The sequence below is a fragment of the Vigna angularis genome, chromosome 7, assembly GCF_016808095.1.
Source record: "Vigna angularis cultivar LongXiaoDou No.4 chromosome 7, ASM1680809v1, whole genome shotgun sequence".
In the NCBI taxonomy this organism is placed as follows: Eukaryota; Viridiplantae; Streptophyta; class Magnoliopsida; order Fabales; family Fabaceae; genus Vigna; species Vigna angularis.
Genome location: NC_068976.1, coordinates 30,834,631 through 30,841,519, shown reverse-complemented (window position 1 = coordinate 30,841,519; position 6,889 = coordinate 30,834,631). Strand labels below are relative to the sequence as shown.

Below are 6,889 nucleotides of genomic sequence, written 5' to 3'. Positions count from 1 at the left end.
AAATGAATTTCTTTCATTCTAAAAATTGTATTTTAAAAACTCTAAAACATAATGTTTTGAGAAACTTGTTCGACAGATTTTCAGATGAAACGATTCAAAAGTCATTTTAATAAAGGAGTAAATAGGCATTTTGAAAGTTATGGGATGTAGTTGAAAATTACGGAGGTGGAGGAAGAAAAGGCCGAAATTTATTCCTGTGGGATGGGCCCATTACTCCTTGGAGATCCACAGAAACATAATCTAGGCTGATAAACGCTCTGGAGTAAACAATGATATCAGATTATTGAGGCGTTTAAGGAGACGGTTTTAAATTTAACAAAATTGACCAATTCTTCACAGAATGAGGTTATGGTTTTAATTTAACGTTAGAATTTAAAAGACATGTGTTGTTTGTATAAAAAATGAGAAAGTAAATTTTCATTATCAATATGACTTTGATATTATAAAAGAATTAAGTAAATTAACCTATATGTATATTATAATAATTTATTTAAAAATAAATAAAAGTTAAAAGAATTATAAATACAATTAAATTTTTTACGACCGTTATGCCCCGCTATTAACGCGCAAATAAGAGGGTCCGTTCCTCAGACCAATCCTCAGTATATAAACGACACTTATCCCTAGCGTCCTGCCGTATCTCGTCTTAACCTCTGCACACAAAATTAGGGTTTCTCATTCCTTTTTCTTCTTCAATTTTCCTAACCCCAATTCACCATAGGCTTCTTTATCTGGTCGGTGCGGATTACTTCCATTCCCATTCGGCTCGTTCCCTTGAAGCAATAGTTGTTTGTGTTGTTCTTTAATATATTTTCCACAATCCATTGGTTTTGGGAGCAAATTGAGCAACTAAATTCATTTCTCTACCAAAGCTTTAGTTTTTTATTCTGGGTTAGGATTTTTTTCGTCAATTGGATAGCCTAGGTTGCACTATTTTCAACTGTGATGAGCCTACAGACCTGTAATGATTTGCGGCTATGATCGCAAACATAATTGAACATCCAAGGGACTAAGTTCTTTATTTTTGCTTCCAGCTTTTTTTTTAATGATTTTACGTTTGGTTATGGAACCAATGTGTTTCGTTTTTCATGTGTATTGCTTTTTAGTTGTGTTTCAATTGGGTGTTAATCTTTGAAAGGCTTTAATTTTCTTTGAGATTTTCGCTTGCACTTGTTTCAAGTGTTTTGCGTAGTTTAATTGAAGCCGAAATGCGTGTTCCCCTCGCTATCCATTGTTGCAATTTGATGCTGCATTTGGACGTCGGGGAACTAAATCCCCTTTTTGAGTTTTCATAATGTTAGGGTTATTATTTTGTCATTTGCTAGCTACTGACTTGGTTTTTGTAAATTTTTGTTTTCTCATAGTTTGAGATCTATCTTGGTTTAAAATTTGAATGTTGGTAGATTAGGATGAAGCAAAATATATAATCCAACACTTGATCTGAGTAATTATGAGTGATGGTAAAAATAATTATATGCTTCTGAATCTGCATATTTTTTGAAGCAAGCATGCTTACAGAGTTTCTTTGGTGCCATACTTTGTGTTGCCACCTTAAAAAAGTTTTGAGGATGTTTTTGCCCATCTGGAAACAAATACATTTTTTATAATTTGACCTAATATGAGATAATTATTGCTTAAGTGTATCCTCGGTGTTTTGTTTTTGTTCCAACCATTCTAATATCAGTAACAGGTAAAGGAGGATGCAGGCATGGCATAATAATTTGTTTTCGGTTGTTGAAACTCTGTTTTGTCGTTTTTTGTTACATTGTGTGATGAAATTGGAAAAATCTTAGGACACCTTCCTACACAGCAGAACAACTGCTGTGGATGAGAATGAATTTTCCGTGCTGACGATGTAGTCCTCTTTCAACCAAAATTTCTAAATCTCTCTTATCTTAGAAAAGGTTAATGAGATTTTGTATTTCTAGGATGAGAACTTTCGACCTATTGCCTGGAGATTAACCTAGCATAATGAAACCCGTCAAACAAAAGACAGAAGTAGTAATTCAATAGCACCACATCAACAAAACGTTTTCTATGAAGATTTATTAAATAAAGAGACTTTCTAAAGCCAGAAGTTAAACAAAAAGTAAAAAAAATATAAATTAAAAACGTAATAGGTTCTAACTTTTTTATCACCTCACTCCATCTTAATTATACAAGTGAAACATAAAACTTTTATGTATCACCAAAGAGTAAATTTGTAATCTTAAATTTTTACACACTTTCATGCCCTTTCATTTACATTTCCAACTCCTTTAAAACAAACAAGGCTATCTTTTCCTTCAAATTTCAAAATTCATTCGTTTCTCTCCTTCAAATTCATTCCTTAAATCCATTTTTAAGGTAATGTTTACTTTAGTGAAAGAATTTGAGGAAAAAGAAACGAATAGATGTTTTTTAAAGAGATTTTGAGATGATTGGGAGTAGATTCAAAAGTAAAATTTATGAATGTTTGTGAAATATTTAATTGATATGATAGATTAATAAAAATATTTTAATAGATAGAAAATATAAGTTAACAAATTATCCTTAATAATAATAATATAAAATGATATTTATATGTAATATATATTTTATAAAAATTATTTGAAATAATATAATTAAAAAAATTAATATATTATTATTTATTTTTATTATTATAACTATATATGTGTGTAATAATGACATAACATCTAAAAAAACATGTAAAAAAGTTTGAAGAAAGAGAATTAAAAAAATGTTAGATTTGTAAAATCACATTTGAGACCCTCAAATCTTTGCATATATGAAAGGAAATCCTTTAATCCATCAATAAATCCGCGCTTCCAAATCTATGCTAATAAAGTGGAAAAGAACAAGTAGATTTCTCCTTTCCCATCTTCATAAATAAGAAATCCTCAAACGCGAACACGGTCTAATGTAATGCTCATTTTAGATGAAAGATTTGGAAGAGAGAAAAAAATGGATTGGAAGGAATTTGAGAATGAGTTGATTGTTATTTTTTGAAACGAGTTGGAAGTAAGTTAGAGTGAATTCGAAAGTAAAATTTATAAAAATTAATGTTAGAATTAATTGATGTGACAGATAAAATATTCATTAATTGGTAGAAATTAAAAATTACCAAAATATCCTTAATAGTAAAAGTAATATAAAATGATAATTTTAAAAATGAAAAATATTGTAAGGAGAAAAAAAAGTAAAAATTAATTTTTAAAATGAAAAATAAATGTATTTAAGTAAAATGAAATAGTTATTTTTTAACTACAAAAATAAATAAACAAGTGAGAAAGCCATGAAAATCAGGTTTTGGAATCCAATAACAAAACCATGAAATTGAAATTGAAGCGTTGCATTTGATTATAGCAAGTCTCGTAACTGAATACGAGGTCTTCATCAATTTGCACATGAGCTTGAATCGAATCCACTATGGCTGGAATTTAATACGAGGCTTCTTGACTTTCCACAGAGAGTTGAAACTGAATCCACTCTTCCTGGAACCGAATACGAGGCTTCATCACTTTGCACACAAAGCCGAAACTGAATCCACTCCCTGGTACTGAATACAAGGCTTCATCACTTTGCACACATAGGTTGATGAACATAATGCACTTTCCATGGAAACGATTACAACTCTCTCTGAAACTGAATATGCTCTCCCTGTATTCGAATACACACACTTCTTCTTCAACTCATCTTCTTCGTTGATGAACCTCCATTGCTTCACATTATTCCATCATCTTCGTCCTCAACATCTACTCCCTCACACAGCTCTTTATGCAAGTTGGCCAACCTTGAAGGGTGTGAGAAACCTTGGAATGTGTATGGCTTCAAGGAAATGAAAGGAGGGAAATGAGGTATTTCACTCATAATCCACTCAAAATCGCACGGCTTCTACGAAGATGGAATAAACCCTTCATCCTGCAAATCCATCGTCATCCATTACTTGCTATTTGTTAAAACGAACACGATTTTCATTTGTAATCTGTCTCTCTCAATCACCATAAATAGTGTAATCCATTCAGCCTAACACAACGTAAATTTAGAATTGTTGTCATTAGAGGAAGACGTGCAAACTTGTCCCTAATAGTTCTCTATTGAAGGGATTTGAAAGTAAATTTTTTTGTTGTTTATTTGAGTCGATTTGGATATAAGTGAAAGTGAATTTGAAAGTAAAATTTGTGAGAATTAATGTAAGATTTGATTGATGTGACAAATTAAAAAATTTACTTCCAAATTCATTCTCACCTACCTCTAAATCCACTCAAATAAATAACAAAAAGATTTACCTTCAAATTCTAACATTTTCACAACGAAATCAACAAAAATATCATAACTATTAAAAGTCATTAGTGTCTGCAACTAAGTCACATTTGTCTAAGAAGAATGGAGAAATCTTTGAACCCATGGGTTATTCACCTCATTATATGCATACTCAACCCATCAAAGCTTATAACTTGATTTGAATGACTGGTTTTGCTTGTTTATACTAAGTTTTTGTGTGATTGAAAGAATTTAAAATTTAAAATATCATTGAGTAAATTGATGTGAATTTACATGTTTAAAATTTCTTTGAACAATGTACTGTAAAAAAAATGTTAATGTTGATGGAAACAAATGCTAATTATTTTAAATAGTGTATTAGAAATATAAATCTAGAATAATAGTTTTTTAGATTATCAATTATGTTTAAGTAATTGTTAAATATTTTTATAAAAGTTGTTGATAAAACTTGAAATTATTATTATTGGTGTTAAATTAGGGAATTTAATTTTAAATATGGAAAAAATAAAAAAAATAAAATATAATCATAATTAAAGAATATATATTTTTATTTAATATTTTATATATATTTATTGAAGAATAATTAATTGAATTAATAGTATTTTAAAAATATATTAAAATAGAATTTCACAATGAAATATCTAAACACAAACGCAAGTTTAATTTACTACATTAAAATTGGTTGCCAAACTATATTGCACATGAATCGCTGATAACTCCCGAATATCATTTCATTCCTCACTATATAAACCACACTTTCCCTTTCACTTGGCCCTGCCTCTTCTTCTTAACCTATGTATATGAAATTAGGGTTTCGCGTTCCTTTTCCTCTCTTCAACTTTTCAGCCCTATTTAGCCATAGGCTTCTTTATCTGGTCGGTGCGGATTACTTCCATTCCCATTCGACTCGTTCCCTTGAAGCAAAAGTTTTTTGTGTTGTTTTTCAATATCTTTTCCACAATCCTTTGGTTTTGGGAGCACACTGGAACAACTATATTCAATTTTCTACCGAAGTTTTAATTTTTTATGTTGGATCTGCGTTTTTTCGTCGATTGGATAACTTGGGTTGTGCTATTTTCGACTGTGATGAGCCTACAGACCTGTAATGATTTGCGGCCATGATCGCAAACATTATTGAACATCTAAGGGACTGAGTTGTCTAATTTTGCTCCAAGTTTTCTACTTGGTGTTTATACATTTGTTTAGAGATTATGTGATGTAAATACAATGTGATACGTTTGTTGTGTGTATTGATCATTATTTTTGTTGTTTCATTTGTTTCAAAGTTTTTTCGTTGTTTGATTGAGGACGAGATGAGTGTTCCCCTCGCTATGCAGCTGTTTCAATTTTGGCGTTGCATTTATTTGGATGTTGAGGAACTAATTTTGTGTTTTCAGCTGGCAACTTGGATCTTATTTTTTGGTGGCCTTGATGTTATTTTTTGAATTGAGATTACAAGTTTGTAAATTTATATAGTTATTTCATTTCTGTATTGCTTTTAAGCTCGGTGTTTAGATAAGAAGCATCAAACTTTTGGTAGATTAGATCAAAACATATTTAGTCCAAGACAGTACTTGTTTAAGGCAATTGAGTTTTATTGTAAACAATATCCATTTTACATGGATCCTCCTTTGAGAAAATGTGTTTTCTGTATCATGGAAAATTACATTTAACATTCTCCTGAGAAATTGTGTTGGGTTGGTGTGATGGAAATTTAAGCCACTGTTCTATTTCTTTTAGTTCTTTGTTACTCAAACAGATTTGATCCTTTTGGGCTCATATGTTGAGGCATATGCATTATATGAGGATTTGTTCACTGGAAACAGATTTGATTTCTTTATGTGTTGGTTACATCATGGGATGAAGTTGGAAAAATCTTAGGACACCTTCCTACACAGCAAATTACTGTTGTGGATGAGAATGCCTTTTCCATGCTGATGATGTACTTCGTACCTATTCGAATAGAAGATCTATTTACACTATTGAGATTCGTGATAATTACAAAATCTTTTGAGATTAGATCCAAAATCCCTTGGCTGTGGAAGCTTGTTGGATCAACTAAATTAAATTTTCTTCCAAATTTATATTTTTGCTGTTATTGATTTCTGCAAACATTTGATTGAACATGTAAGGGACTGAGTTATCTGTGTCTCTTCTAGATTATGATTCGATAATTTTCGATTGGGGTATATTATTTGAAAGGCTTCAGCTTTCTTAGAGAATCTTGCTTGCACGTTTTCCAATGTGTTTGGCGATCTTTATCTGAAGCCGAGATGTGCGTTCCCCTCGCTATCCAATGTTGCAATTTCGATGCTACAATTGGACGTCGGGGAACAAAATCCCCTATAATATTGGGTGTATGAAATTGTGTTTTTGAGGACGATCTTGATTTGAACATTGGTGGAATAGATGATATATGTAATCCAACATGTGATGTCTATATTTTGATGGCTATATTTTGACACATACATTTCTGGATATAGTTTAATTATTGACCTTATATACAATCATTAGTGCTCTGGTGTTTTCACATTCTTTATTTTGTTAAGAAGCTTACTTTTACACTGTTGATGATCAGTGTTCCATCGTTTAGTGAATTGGTTTTTGTTCTATATTTTGCAAGCTC

General features: G+C 30.9%; 7 non-coding genes across 7 annotated transcripts; all 7 read left to right on the top strand.

Moving 5' to 3' along the window:
- The first annotated feature begins 935 nt into the window (after nucleotides 1-935).
- LOC128193438 (small nucleolar RNA SNORD25) lies at nucleotides 936-1,019 on the top strand. Its single transcript, XR_008244660.1, has one exon. It is a non-coding gene; the product is annotated as a small nucleolar RNA SNORD25 (small nucleolar RNA).
- Nucleotides 1,020-1,135: 116 nt separating this feature from the next.
- On the top strand, nucleotides 1,136-1,276 carry LOC128193439 (small nucleolar RNA snoR136). Its single transcript, XR_008244661.1, has one exon. It is a non-coding gene; the product is annotated as a small nucleolar RNA snoR136 (small nucleolar RNA).
- A 124-nt stretch (nucleotides 1,277-1,400) lies between these two features.
- On the top strand, nucleotides 1,401-1,490 carry LOC128193430 (small nucleolar RNA snoR31). Its single transcript, XR_008244652.1, has one exon. It is a non-coding gene; the product is annotated as a small nucleolar RNA snoR31 (small nucleolar RNA).
- Nucleotides 1,491-1,761: 271 nt separating this feature from the next.
- LOC128193424 (small nucleolar RNA snoR31/Z110/Z27) lies at nucleotides 1,762-1,858 on the top strand. The gene has a single exon (XR_008244645.1). It is a non-coding gene; the product is annotated as a small nucleolar RNA snoR31/Z110/Z27 (small nucleolar RNA).
- Nucleotides 1,859-5,339: 3,481 nt separating this feature from the next.
- Nucleotides 5,340-5,423, top strand: LOC128193431 (small nucleolar RNA SNORD25). The gene has a single exon (XR_008244653.1). It is a non-coding gene; the product is annotated as a small nucleolar RNA SNORD25 (small nucleolar RNA).
- A 689-nt stretch (nucleotides 5,424-6,112) lies between these two features.
- Nucleotides 6,113-6,208, top strand: LOC128193423 (small nucleolar RNA snoR31/Z110/Z27). The gene has a single exon (XR_008244644.1). It is a non-coding gene; the product is annotated as a small nucleolar RNA snoR31/Z110/Z27 (small nucleolar RNA).
- Nucleotides 6,209-6,462: 254 nt separating this feature from the next.
- Nucleotides 6,463-6,605, top strand: LOC128193437 (small nucleolar RNA snoR136). Its single transcript, XR_008244659.1, has one exon. It is a non-coding gene; the product is annotated as a small nucleolar RNA snoR136 (small nucleolar RNA).
- The last annotated feature ends 284 nt before the right edge of the window (nucleotides 6,606-6,889 follow it).